This window comes from Pongo abelii, chromosome 2 (genome assembly GCF_028885655.2).
Source record: "Pongo abelii isolate AG06213 chromosome 2, NHGRI_mPonAbe1-v2.0_pri, whole genome shotgun sequence".
NCBI classification, from domain to species: Eukaryota; Metazoa; Chordata; class Mammalia; order Primates; family Hominidae; genus Pongo; species Pongo abelii.
The window spans coordinates 88,479,429-88,494,100 of NC_085928.1; the positions used below are offsets into that span (position 1 = coordinate 88,479,429).

Below are 14,672 nucleotides of genomic sequence, written 5' to 3' on the forward strand. Positions count from 1 at the left end.
TTATTTTATTTTTAAAATTACTTTATTTTATTTGTAGAGATGGGGTCTTAGCTTGCCCAGGCTGATCTCAGACTCCTGGCCTCAATCAGTTCTCCTGTCTTGTCTCCCAGTGTTGGGATTAAATGTGTGACTCATCCCACCAAGCCCTTTCCTCCCATTTCTTTGGTACTGTTTATCTCTTTCTGCAGATCTCTAAGCAAACATTTCACAGGCCTTTTCTTCTCTTGTGGACTCACAAGGCTTCCTGCTTATGATGGCATCTTTTACTGAGCACATCCTGTCTGCTGGTTAGGGTGCTAAGTGCTTCAGGCTGTAAACTCACCCCTGCCCCTCATGGATTTGGGCAGGTTTTTATCAGCCCAGAGTTTAAATAATAATTTTTATCCTTCAGGTGTGGCACACCCTCTGCAGCTGCAGCCAGCACCATCCATCCCCTCTTGCATAATACCCAGCAGATGTTGTATGTACTTATTTGTATTACCTTCCTTGTCCCTATGGACATTTGAGTTTGCAACCCTTGATTAGAGGATGCTGTTTACGTTTCCAAGGTGTCATACTTCTCCCTTTGGTTGTGGACTTCTGTGGTCTTCTCCCTTTGGTTGTGGTTGTAGGTATTCCCCTTTCAGTAGTGTGACCATCTGTCATGGCTTTGCACCCTGGGAGGTTTGTGGGAACTGTGAGTCATGGTGCTACCAGAAGAGCCAGGCCACAGCAGCTCATTTAGGTGACAGAGACTAGCCGTGTTTTTAGGCGTGTGCCTCATTTGCAAAACCCACTGGCTGAGCACCCTCTGGTGGGACATTTTATTCAAATTCTTCCAAACAAAACTTTCTTGAATGGTATTTGTAAGAACAGCATTGAGCTTTTCCATGAACATATTGCAAAGTTACCCATTTTGCAGAAAAGGTGGCTGTTTATTTTAATCACATGGAAATGGTGGTTGTGAAGATGCTGGCATGGGAATTTCTGAATTTTTGAGGAGAACTCAGGATTTTCATGGAGAGATGGAGGCACATTATTGCCTCATCCACTTTTTCTTTCAAAGTTGTGTGTACAAAGCACTGTCACATTTACTGGGACAGCAAAATCCTTGAGTGAAAAGGAGAAAGTGTATTGCATGTACTCATGTCTCCTTGTTTCTTTCTGCTACTTCTTTGTTTTGTTTTGTCTTAAATTTGAAACAGGATCTCACTTTGTTGCCCAGGCTCTTCTGGAACGCCTGGCCTCAAGGGATCCTCCCATCTCAGCCTCCTGAGTAGCTGATGCTTTTTTTTTTTTTTTTAACCTTTAAATAAAAGATTAGAATTTTTACGCAGCTAACCTGTTTTTGTCAGGGCCACTTTTTTTTTTTTTTTTTGAGACAGAGTCTCGCTCTGTTGCCCAAGCGTGCAATGGCATGATCTTGGCTCACTGCAACCTCCACCTCCCTGGTTCAAGTGATTCTCCTGCTTCAGCCTGCTGAGTAGCTGGGACTACAGGTGTGCACCAGAACACCCAGTAATTTTTTTGTATTTTTAGTGGGGATGAAGTTTCACCATGTTGGCCAGGCCAGTCTCCAACTCCCAACCTCGGGTGATCCACCAGCCTTGGCCTCCCAAAGTGCTGGGATTATAGATGTGAGCCACCACACCTGGCCTGTCGGGGCACTTCTTGATTGAGATAACCACTTTCTCCCTGGAAGGTTTCCGTATTGTGTATTAGCAGCAAAATGCATCAAACAGAGAGAAGCATTTTGAAATCATTTAATAAAATACGGTCTTGTGAGGATAGAGACTGCTTTTGTTTCCTTGCATTCAGCTGCCCTTTTTTGGATACGTCTTAGGTTTTACTTACTGATCCAGAAATTCATTGCTTGTCTCCCTAATATTAAGTTAATGGGGAGGTTAGTGTGGGCAGAACTGAGAAATGAATATGTTTTGATACGTTCGAACTTCCCAGCAGCTGGTAAAAGCATGGTGTGCATTTTAGACTTTTGATATTGAAACATTTGAGGGATGGAACTCGTGTTAAAAATTTTGTCAGCACAAAGTATGCATAGGTGAATGAATTAAGATCTTGTCTTTGCTCTACTAGGAATTTACCTATCAATGCATTAAACATGTACTTATAGAACTATTTATATCACACAAGCAAGGTGATGTTTATAGTTTCAGTTGAGCTGTTTACCACATCATGTTGGGTTGGGCTATCATTAATCTGAAGACTTACTTTCAAATCTTGAGTTATGAATTAACAAAGATGCTGCTGATGTGTCCCAGAGTAGAAACCACAATTATTATTATTATTTTTTTTTGAGATGGAGTCTTGCTCTGTCGCCGTGGCTGGAGTGCAGTGGCGTGAATCTCGGCTCACTGCACTTGGTTCCCAGAGGGAACCTCCACCTCCCAGTTTCAAGCGACTCCCCTGCCTCAGCCTCCCGAGTAGCTGGAACTACAGGCACGTGCCACCAAGCCCGGCTAATTTTTTTTTTTTTTTTGTATTTTTAGTAGAGACGGGGTTTCACCATGTTAGCCAGGATGGTCTCGATCTCCTGACCTCATGATCTGCCCGCCTCGGCCTCCGAAAGTGCTGGAATTACAGGTGTGAGCCATTGCGCCCAGCCAAAACCACAAATATTTTCTGATACTTTGCCAATTACTTAAAATTTGGTGTCGGCCAGGTGCAGTGGTTCACGCCTGTAATCCCAGTACTTTGGGAGGCCGAGGCGGGCAGATCACCTGAGGTCAGGAGTTCAAGACCACCCTGACCAATGTGGAGAAACCCCGTCTCTACTAAAAATACAAAATTAGCCGGGCATGGTGGTGCATGGCTGTGATCCCAGCTACTTGAGAGGTTGAGGCAGGAGAATCACTTGAACTCGGGAGGCAGAGGTTGTGATGAGCTGATATCATGCCATTGTGCTCCAGCCTGGGCAACAAGAGTGAAACTCTGTCTCAAAAAAAAAAAAAAAAAAAAAAAAAAAAAAAAAAAAAAAATTGGTGTGAAGTGTGTCTTCAAACATTTTTATGGTAATGGAAGTGTGTGTATATACACACGTCTGTCTAGTGTTTACCTACTAGGTAGAGTTTCACGTGTTGTTCCACCATCTGAAACACAATGTGAGAGCAATAGTAACAAGCAAGATATGTTTGCTCACTACCCTCCTCTTCCTTTCTGGGGAGGCTCAGAACTGATGCTGGCCAGGTACAGAGAGCCCATCCTAGACAGCAATGCTACTTCCATCGCCAGCTACCTTGTTACCTTGTGGAAGACACCAGCAGAGTTAACTTGGCAAGGATTTCTCCCTTATGATAGGGCCAACAAGGAGGGCAGATATAGTAGTGATGATGCTTGAACTCACTTGGTATTTAGGCTGTTCACAGCCCTACCAGATATCTTCCTGGTTTGACAAGTTTGCTTTGGGCCCACAATTCCTTGAGCCTTCCCACCTCCAGCTCAATGTACTCGCTTTTATTCCTACTTAAAAACCTTCCCCGTATGATTCAGCTTTTGGCCTTTATCCACATTCCTCTCAAATTCTTCCCCCGTTCTTGCCTCTTTCGCAGATCAAAACTATGCAGTATCTTCCTCCTTATGATGCATATGTTCTAAAACTTCTTTGATTAAACTTTTTTATATTACTGAACATAAACATTCGACTTCTGCCTGTATATTTTTGAAAGTATTTCCAAACATATGTGGCCATCTTGTACGTGTATGTACATGTTAGCCTAACACATTTTTTTTTGAGACAGAGTCTTGCTCTGTTGCCCTGGCTGGAGTGCAGTGGCACCATCTCGGCTCACTGCAACCTCTGCCTCCTGTGTTCAGGCGATTCTCCTACCTCAGCCTCCTGAGTAGCTGGGATGACAGGTGTATGCCACCACGCCTGGCTAATTTTTGTATTTTTAGTAGAGATGAGGTTTCGCCATTTTAGCTGGGCTGGTCCCAAACTCCTGACCTCAAGTGATCTGCCCACCTCGGCCTCCCAAAGTGCTAGGATTAGAAGCGTGAGCCACCGCGCCTGGCAACCTAACGGATTTTTAAAAATTTAGTTTGCAAGCTTACACTGCATCACCAGTGCCCATCAAAATCCAAATAAGGCAACAACATTATACTCATAAGTCATTGTGTGGGAGAAAATAAGGTAATTAAGGGATCTGCAAGATAATAGTCACTTTTGTACAGTTCTTGTTAATATGCAGAGCACTTTTACGTATATGATCTTCTTTGATAGCGTCAACAATCCTGATGTGGATATTAGTTTTATCCCTGGCTGAGAGATTTAGTTACTCATTTAGTCAAACTCCAGTCATAGTTCTAGGTACCAGGCATACAGCAGTGAACAAAGCTAAGTCCCTGCCTTCTAATGAGGGACTTTTTTTTTTCTCCAGATGAAGTCTCGCTCTTGTCCCCCAGGCTGAAGTGCAGTGGCGCGATCTCGGCTCACTGCAACTTCCGCCTCCCCAGTTGAAGCAATTCTCCTGCTTCAACCTCCGGAGTAGCTAGGATTACAGGCACCTGCCACTCTGCCTGGCTAATTTTTGTATTTTAAGTAGAGACAGGGTTTCACCATGTTGGCCAGGCTGGTCTCGAGCTCCTGACCTCAGGTGATCTGCCCGCCTCGGCCTCCCAAAGTGCTGGAATTACAGGTGTGAGCCACGGCGCTTTGCTTGAGGCATATTTTTAAAATAAAGGTAGCCTGACTAGGGCCTAGAGCAAGGTTAATGATTGTTCTCAGCCCGTGGAGAAAGTAAGGGAGGGAGTGAACGTTGCATCCTGGTTGTTTCTGTGTCGGTGGCTTTTCTTCTAAAGCACTGCTTATTAGTCTTTTTCTCCAATGTGACCCTGTAAAAACAGAGGACAAAAAGCCCAACATTACTTTGACAGCTTGAGTTCTATTCTAAAAGTTCATCCAGAGTTTGTATAGTATTCTATTATGTATCTTTGTTTTAATGGAAAACTCTTTTAGATGATGTAATGTTCCTCCCTTGTATCTTTACATTCCAGGAAGAGGTGTCTTGCTTATCTTGACACTTCAAGGATATCTTTGCATTAGGATGACTAGCCATCCTGGTTTACCCTGGATTGAGAGTGTTCCTGGGATGCAAGACTTTCAGTTTTAAAACCCAGAAAGCGCCAGGCAAACTGGGATTAAGTTTGCATATGGTTTTCAGGTTTTTCCATACTAAAAGTGGTCAAGACTTAGGCAAATTGTGCCAGTTGGTCATCCTAGTTTGTATACTGCAAAAGAAGGGGACTGCATTTACCATAATTCACAGCATAACACAAACACATGGGTTCAAACTCTTAGTATGTTCCCTAACATACATTTAAATTAGCACTATTTTTATTTATATATATATATATATATAAAGAAACAGGGTATTCAATCAAGTTTGGCTGGTAATGTTTTATTTCACTTCTAGTATCAGTGATTTAGAAAAAAATATAGGGTATGACCCTAGATCATAGTAGTATATAAATGATATAGTACATAATTGATAAATTAATTTCAGATACATATTCTTGCTTTGAACCAAATTAGTAAAGCGACTAATTTATCTGCATGTCAGAGAAATTCTGCAGTTTGAAGTTGAATCTAGAGAGGGAGAGCTGGTTTCTTTGGGGTTAAATTTCTGTAGATTCCCAAACACTGACATCAAATCTTTAGTGGAACCTAGAAAAAAGGGAAGGAGAAAGTATTTTAGCTCAGTTAACATTCTTTCTCCATTAGATGTGATGAAAAATACACAGTCTAACTATTGTGTAGAAGAAATGCTTGTTTCTTAACAGCAGCAACAAAATGTCATTTATTAAGCACTTACAGACATCTTATCAGGCTTTATTCTTTATTTCATTTAGTCCTTACAACCAGCTTATGAAGTAGTTTATCAGTCAGTATTAGGCATCTAACAATAACAGACCAGCAACCCCCAAATCCCAGTGAGATATATATATATATATATATATATATATATATGTGTATTTGATGAGATATATATATATATGTGTATTTGATGATATATATATATATTTGATGATATATATATATATATATATATATATATATATATGAAAGTTTACTTTTAGCTTAGGATACTTGTGCAGCAAATGGGTCATTGGTAGGGAGAGGGACTGTGCTCATCACTGTCACTCAGATTGACAGAGAGGCTACCCAACATTGCTGGTGTTTGTGCAGAAGGGAAAAGAATGCTCTGGGTCTGGTGCGGTGACTCATGCTTGTAATCCTAGCACTTTGGGAGACTGAGGCGGGTGGATCACCTGAGGTGAGGAGTTCAAAACTAGCCTGGCCAACGTGGCGAAACCCCATGTCTACTAAAAAATACAAAAACTTAGGCATGGTGGCACATGCCTGTAATCCCAGCTACTCGGGAGGCTGAGGCAGGAGAGTCACTTGAACCCTGGGGGTGGAGGTTGCAGTGAGCCAAGATTGCGCCACTTCACTCCAGCCTGGGCAAAAAGAGCAAAACTCCATCTCCAAAAAAAAAAAAAAGAATGCTCTGAATAGTCTTGAGCTGCCAGTTAAATGTTTGGACTGCAAGTGATTTGCTTCACTTTTGCACACAACTCACTGGCTAGAACCAATCACATGGCCCCACTCACTCACAAATCAGGAAGCCAGGAAGTGTCCACAGCAGCAGGGAGCTGGAGACATTTGGTGATCTGCTCTGGTGTGTACTATGGCAGGTAGTCTTCTCCGCTTGAAGATGGGGGACCTGAGGCTAAGAGAGTTTAAATAACAATCAAGAACATTCAGCTTGCAGGTGACTGGACTCAAACTCAGGCCTATCTGGGTCTAGTACCCAAGTGTTTAACTGCTAAGCTATAGGTTTTTCATCTCTTAATTAATTGTAAAATCAGTTTCTTCCCTTCAATGAAAACTCTCAGCTTAGAAAGAAAATACAAAAAAAAAAAAATTGAATACAACTTATGTTGGGCTCAAACTCAGGCCTATCTGGGTCTAGTACCCAAGTGTTTAACTGCTAAGCTATAGGTTTTTCATCTCTTAATTAATTGTAAAATCAGTTTCTTCCCTTCAATGAAAACTCTCAGCTTAGAAAGAAAATACAAAAAAAAAAAATTGAATACAACTTATGTTGGATAACTTAACTAAGAGAGCAGTTGTTTTCTTTGTGCAAACTGTGCCTGAAGTTATTTTCAATGTATTTTAATTAAAGATTGCCTGTCAGCTCTTTGAAAGTATCCCATTATTGCAAGTTGAACAATAATAGGTCCATGGGGCCAGGAGTAAATGTACTTCAGTGCTGAAGTAGATTCTCAGGCCATCGGATATCGATGTCAGCTTCTTATTAAGTCTGCTCAGAACCAACGTGGGATACAAAACATTCTAAGTTGCTTCGCTTTGCTTCACTTAGCTTGCCACTTTAATTCTTCCATATGTTTCCCATTTGGTTTTCTTTTATATGACGTTTCATTTAGGATAACATGCACTTCCCATGTTCAGCATTCTTCCAGTAAACCAAACAGAGACACGTGGTCTGACAAAGTGGAATGCTTCTGACTTCTTTCTTCTTTTTAATTCTGGCAATAAATTGGGCAAATGAATTTCCTGTCCTTTGGGTAACTCTTATTCTCTGGTTGTCTCCTTTGTTCTTCTATCGGGGAAGGGTATTGATCATTTCTGAGCTACCCAAGATCAACCAAAATGTTGACGTCTCACTGTGTTGCCCAAACTGGACTCAAACTCCTGGACTCAAGGTATACCCCAACCCCAGTCTCTCAAGTTGCCGGGAATACAGGTGTGAGCTACCATGTTTGGTTCCAAAACTACATTTAAATCCCAGCTCTGCTATTTCTGTGACCTGAGACAAGTTCCTTAATTAGATTGAGCTTCAGCGTCCTCACTTGTAAAATAGTGAAGAGCCTAGTACCCAGTGGAATTTCATTATCAAAAGCACATTTAACTTATACAAAATCATCTCTGCATCCTTAGCATAAAAGAATAAATAAATGATTGAGGGGATGAATGAATAATAGTTGAACGATGTGTTGGTTGTTCCCCATGATGTGTAAGCTCAAGAGTACTCTCAGGATTTTAAATTCTTATATTTTGATATTTATCATACACATTGATAAATATATTTAAGAGAATGCACTAGAGATGAGACTATCTCCATATGGATAAAAATGAAATTTGTTTAATACGTTAGTTAGAATTATATGAATATGAAATTAAAGATTTCTTCCATGGATCACTTTGACAACAAGAATGCTGTCCAGAGCTTAATTTTATGGCCTGTGGGGACTTAGATTTTAGAGGAAAAAAAACCACCAGGTGGTGCGGGCCAGAAAAGAAATAGAACCCTAGCTAGGGTATTTCCATCCAGGATACCCCTAACAATTTGGGAATTCTAAAGCATTGAGCCATCTGCCTCAGATTTTATGTTATTAAGTACATTGAAATTCTTGAGCTTTAAATCCTCATGTAGAAGACTCTGTCTCTGATTTGTGATTTGTCATGCTACATTCTTTTAGCTGATAGGATTTTTGTATTTATAAGAAAGAAAATTGCCTCTAGTGATCAGCTGTTGCTTTTTGCACAGTCATTTCATTATGTTGGCAGTGTTTTCATAAGTACCCAACCTCAGGGTAGTAAAAATTTGGTTTAGGAAATAATTGTTTTAAAATTGATATAAACAAATGTGCTTAGGGTTTTTTTTTATTTTTATTTATTTTTATTTTTTTATGTAAGACACTGCTATTCTTTGTAATCTGAAAGAACAAGTCAATGTTTCTTTCCTTTGTTTGGGGGAGTAGGACCCCAGAGGATGAAAGCACCAGATAATTATATTTGTCAACCCATCCATCCTTTCAAATATGTATTTAATGCTTCCTCACAGAGGCAATGTGGTATAATGGCTGAGACCATAGGCCCTGGAATTAGACTGCCTGGATTTGAGTTCTAGCTGTACCATTTCCTAGCTGCCTTGGGTGAGTTACTTAACCTCTCAGACCTTCAGTTAATGCCATCTGTGGTGGCAATAATAACAGAACCTACTTCAGAATTGTTACAAGGCTAAAGCACATGTTTTTACAGAGTGTGTGCTCAAAACATATTGGGGATCATGACTGCTGGTACTTTGAGGCAGTTGCTACTCAGACTTACTATAAGGACCTTTATGGGGCCCTATTATGAATCTGGTGGTAGAGCATCATTTAACTGTAACACTCTGGAAGATCTAGATCATGACCCCTGTTTTACAAATGAAGCGTGGTTAGAGTAGCTAAGTAACTTATTAAGGTCACTCAAAGGCCAAACCTGCATCCATTGTCTCAAGCTTGCCCTTGATTTGCAGTTTTGCAGAGTTTGGGGTGAAGTTTCCCTTTCCAGCTGCTATTCACTTGAGACCACACTACATAAGGGCTTGCATCCTAGAATAAGACTAGTTTTCAGGCAGACTCTAGCCAACTTTAGGAGTCATTTTCATAGATTCTAGTGATGATCTTGGAAATAATACTTTTACATAACCACTGCCTTCTGTTGGAGGGGCTGGCGGCTGCTGGATTTATAGCTGCCTGGTCCCTGTTCCTTTGCTCTGTGTATGTCTACCCATGCACAAAGTCAGTTTCGATGGCTTCTGACCTTGGCAAATGAAGTGTTGTTGCCAAGTAACAAGTGACATTGTTACTACTGGTTTGAGGCTTTTATTCCCAAATTTTATAAAAGAACGATTTAAGCTTTTTTAGCCCGGCCGTCTACCTGCTTTTCATCTTTGAACCAGAAAAGGACAAAAGAATCTGATAGGCTTTGCAGGTTAACTTGTCTGGCAGATCACAAGGCCAGCAAACTATTGGCTGGCATCCTGAATGATACTGGAAGCAAAACAGCAAAACTTACCTTTTGTAAAAGACTGTGAAACTTCTAAAATTCAGGTTGTCATTTGGAACCAGAGAAGGTCAAGACAGGTGTGGCTGGAACAGATGGGAAGGAAGAGCTAAGAGCTGCCACATGGGAGTGAACTTAACACATCAAGTTCTTCAGTCTGGCAGTGCAAAGGCGTAGCAAAGACATGAAATTGGTGCAGTTGTGAGTGATGTGGTAGAAACATGTTGAGATGTTTGGACTCGGCTGGAAACTAAAATTGGTTAATTTAAGATCTGATGCATTGGATGATGAAAAATGTAGCAATAGGTGGTATTTTTTGAGTGCCTACTCTGTTCCAGACACTGTGCCAAAGCTAAACAAGAATTATCTCATGCATTCCAGTGTGGTAGATATTATTATTATGCTCATTTTCGGTTAAAGATGGTGAAACTTAGTGAGATTAGTTGACATGTATAGTAAGTGATGGTCAGATAGCAAGTTCAACGTTACTCCAGGGGTCCATCATCTTAACCACGACACTCTATGTGCCCAAGGATTGATTTCTTTTCTTTTTTCTTCTCTTCTCTTTTCTTTCTTTTTTTTTTTTTTGAGATAGAATCTCCCTCTGTTGCCCAGGCTGGAATGCAGTGGCACAATCTCAGCTCACTGCAACCACCGCCTCCTGGGTTCAAGTGATTCTCCTGCCTCACCTTCCTGAATAGCTGGGACTACAGGTGTGCACCACCACACCCAGCTAATTTGTGTGTTTTTAATAGAGACGGGGTTTCACCATATTGGCCAGGCTTGTCTTGAACTCCTGACCTTTTGATCCTCCCACCTCAGCCTCCCAAAGTGCTGGGATTACAGTGTGAGCAACCGTGCCCCACCTATGCCCAAGGATTTCAATGGGCAGAAGAAATACTCAGATGAAGGAAAGGGTTGAGCAAATTAATGCATGGCCACAAAGAGTGCTGATGTCTTCCTAAACTTTAAGAGTGGAGTTAGGGATCCCTGGAGTGTCCTTTAGTGGGTGATTGGTAAGTAATAGTCTGTATCATTTTTCATAATTTAATTCTATGTGTTTAGATTGCATCCAGTCTGCACTGGAAAATGCTCTAAAATAAGCCCTAGGTCTTGTATGAGTTGGGTTTTCAGTTTCTTTTTAAGCTGCACTTTGAGAACTGCTTCTCTGGACCCCTGTTCCTGAAGTATGCCGTTTAGGATGCTGGTTCAGTAAGATCTCAGTTGATCCTGATGTATGTGGAGGGTGTGTTTTGAAGTTAAGTGGAGTTCCTTGGCAAGATCAGAGCTTTCAATATGTTAAAACTTCAGGGTTCTCTGAGAAGAGGACATAGCTTGTAGTGTTCTCCAGACATTTAAAATTGTTTTACTTGGATTTATTTTATGCCGAATTTATTCTCGTGCCATACGTTTCTGTTTCTTCAGTTTCTTCTGGGATATCCTTTTCTTCTGTGTAACCTTCTGTTCTGCTTTAGGAACAATTTGTACCTTTTCAGTCAAGATCATCTAGATGTGGTGGGGAGAGCTCGTGTATCAGTTAATCTGACCATGAGCTCTGCAAGTCCTGCAGCACATCTTAGGTGCTTTGTTCACCTGGATCTGCTCAATGACCAGAGGATCTATATCCAAACTCTTAAGTTCAGCATGACTCTCTGCATTTTTACACATGTGCAGCAAAAATTTAGCACTCTTTTTGGGCCACCGACCCTGTGTCCAGCCCCACTGTTTGGCCCAGACACACCTACCAACTCCACTGTTGTAGCTTTGGAATGGCACACATTGCTTCTGTCAAGTGACATCTTTTAGATACTTGGTAGCTTTCATATCTGCATACCCTTGATGGCCTGGGTGGTTCCACAGGTATTCTTGCAGTGAAAATGAAAATTTTAACATCTCAACTTGCATGCTTTATGTGGGGGTTTCTGGGTCAAGAGAATGGTGAACCACTTTCACCTCAGGCCATTTAGGGGAAGAGCCCCAAACATTTTTGACCATGAAACTCTCTTCTCTCGGAGCTTTGCTGAGACTGGAGTTGAAAATGGACTAAAAGTTTAAACCTTGCTTTCTTTTAGTTCTATTCTGTTTTGGTTGCTTTGATGTCAAAACAAAACAAAACAGTCCACACAGTTTAAGTCATAGTGATGACTTATTTCCCTATACCAGGAACCTGATGAGGAGAGGGAAACGAAGAAGGGGTCCTCTAGAATCAGAGGGTCTTTGGAAATGAGTGAGTTAACTGACAGGTAAATAAGTCTTAATCTTGGCTGTGGAAGTCTCTAGCTGGGATGGTACATTAGTTATCTAGTGCTATGTAACAAACTGATATTTATTTACTTTACTCCACAAGTTTTTAGCTTAAAACAACAAACATTGAGTATTTCCTTGTTTCTATGGGTCAGTAACTGAGCACAGCTTAACCTGGGATCCTGAGCTTCAGATTTCTTATGAAGATGCAGTCAGACTGTCAGTTGGGCTGCAGTCTCATCTGAAAACTTGGCTGGGATGGTGGGGGAATCTCCTCCCAGGATCATTCTCGTGGTTGGCAAGCCTTGGTCCCTCATTCCGTGGACCTCTTGACAGGGCTGCCACATAATATGGCATCTGGATCCTTCTAGGAAAAAGGATCCAGTAGTTAGTGAGAGATCACCTAAGACAGAAGACAATCTTTTTATAACCTTATCTTAGAAGTGACATCCATCACTTTTGATCAATTCTTTTTATTAGAATTGAGTCAATAAGCCTATACTACAATTATGCGGAGAAAATTATTCAGGGTTATGAATACCAGGAGGTGGGGATCATTGAGGACCATTGTAGGGGCTACATATTAGGGATGTGTAAGAAGGGACAGAGATTTTTTGGTAGGGGAGACATGTTTCAGTTTTCATTTTATTTATGGTGAGGAGACAGGGAAAAGTGTAAGAGAAAAGCCACTGTCTCCCGTTGGAAGGATCATATTCCACGGTCTAAGAGTAAGCAGAGAAGATTAACATACATGTCAGACTGAATAAAGAGCAGTAGGTCACCATGACTTCACCTTCCAGGAGAAGCGCCCTGTTGGCTCTGAAGCTTGCTAGAAAAAAGAAAGGAAGGAACAAATTACAGAGAAGCATTTTGTTATGGTCCAAATATTTGTTTCAGTCGGATTAAATTTTATGTTAGAAGTACACATTTATGGCTGGGCGCAGTGGCTCATGCTTGTAATCCCAGCACTTTGGGAGGCTGAGGTGGGCGGATCACCTGAGGTCGGTAGTTCAAGACCAGCCTGACCAACATGGAGAAACCCTGTCTCTACTAAAAATACAAAATTAGCCGGGCGTGGTGGCACATGCCTATAATCCCAGCTACTCGGGAAGGCTGAGGCAGGAGAATCACTTGAACCTGGGAGGCGGAGGTTGTGGTGAGTTGAGATTGCGCCATTGCACTCCAGCCTGGGCAACAAGAGCGAAACTCCATGTCAAAAAAAAAAAAAGCACACATTTATAAAATTTCAGGGGATATGGAACATTAAAAAAAGAGAAAACAGGTGTGAATTCCTTTACTTGATTAAATAATCTTTTACACCTCCTCCCTTACTGGATTGTAAATTGTAGTGTTACAAAAAGATGGTATTGTTTATTTGTTATCTCTTAGATACCCAGGAGAGAAGATCAGTTACTTCTTGTTCTCTAGGAAAGGGCTCCATAACTCAGAGCATTGATATCTGTTTTGATGTTTGAGAAATGGCAGTAAAAATTTGAGTCAATACTCTTCATATAGTGGAGGTCTGGAGCAGGAACTGGAAAGGTAGACTGATAAAAATGCTCAAACTGATATTTATTTACTTATTATTTAAATATTTTATTAGTAATATTGAGTTCCTTCTTGTCTATAGTACCAAAGGAGATAAGGATACTGTTTTTTGAAATGAACCCCAGATGCCCCTTAGGCTTTGTGAGTTGGCTCATTTCAAACCAGTTGTAATATGGTCTTTTATTCTCTAAATTTCGGGACCTGAAGCTAAGGAATGTGAATATACAGTTAGGTTCCTGTGAACCCTGTGTTGGTTCAAAAAGGCTGGTGGAGGGAAATTTATGACACTAAATGCTTATATTAGAAAAGAGGAAAATTGGCCAGGCACGGTGGCTCATGCCTGTAATCCCAGCATTTTGGGAGGCCGAGCCAGGTGGATCACGAGGTCGGGAGTTCAAGATCAGCCTAGCGAACATGGTGAAACCTCGTCTGTACTCAAAATACAAAAATTAGCTGGGTGTGGTGGTGGTCACCTGTAATCCCAGCTACTTGGTAGGCTGAGGCAGGAGAATGGCTTGAACTCGGGAGGCTGAGGTTGTGGTGAGCTAAGATCGCACCACTGTACTCCATCCTGCATCTCAAACAAAACAAAACAAAACAAAAAAACAAAGAAAGAAAAGAGGAAAATTTCAAGTAACAGTTTGGAGCCCCTATATCAAGAAACTAGAACACGAGGAGCAAAATAAACCCAAAGCAAACAGAAGAAAGGAAATAAAGATAACAGAAATCAATGAAATTAAAAACAGAAAACAATAGAGAAAATCAGTGAAACAAAAAGCTAGTTCTTTGAAAAGTTCAATAAAATAGACGGATATCTGGCAAGACTAACAAATAGAAAAAAAGATACAAATTATTAATATAAAAAATAAAATGGAGGCTGTCACTGTTGATGTCACCACGCAGATACCAAAAACGTCTAGGGGAATAATACTCTGAACAACTCTGCACACATCAATTTCATGACTGAGATGAGATGGACCAATGTTTTGAAAAGCACAGACTACCACAACTTACTATCAAATGGATAATT

General features: G+C 40.9%; 1 protein-coding gene and 1 pseudogene across 32 annotated transcripts in view; one reads left to right on the top strand and one right to left on the bottom strand.

The window, feature by feature from the left end:
• Window positions 1-14,672, top strand: part of MAGI1 (membrane associated guanylate kinase, WW and PDZ domain containing 1) — a 678,789-nt gene that overhangs the window by 183,722 nt on the left and 480,395 nt on the right.
• LOC112132588 (large ribosomal subunit protein uL22-like) lies at window positions 11,243-11,845 on the bottom strand (annotated as a pseudogene).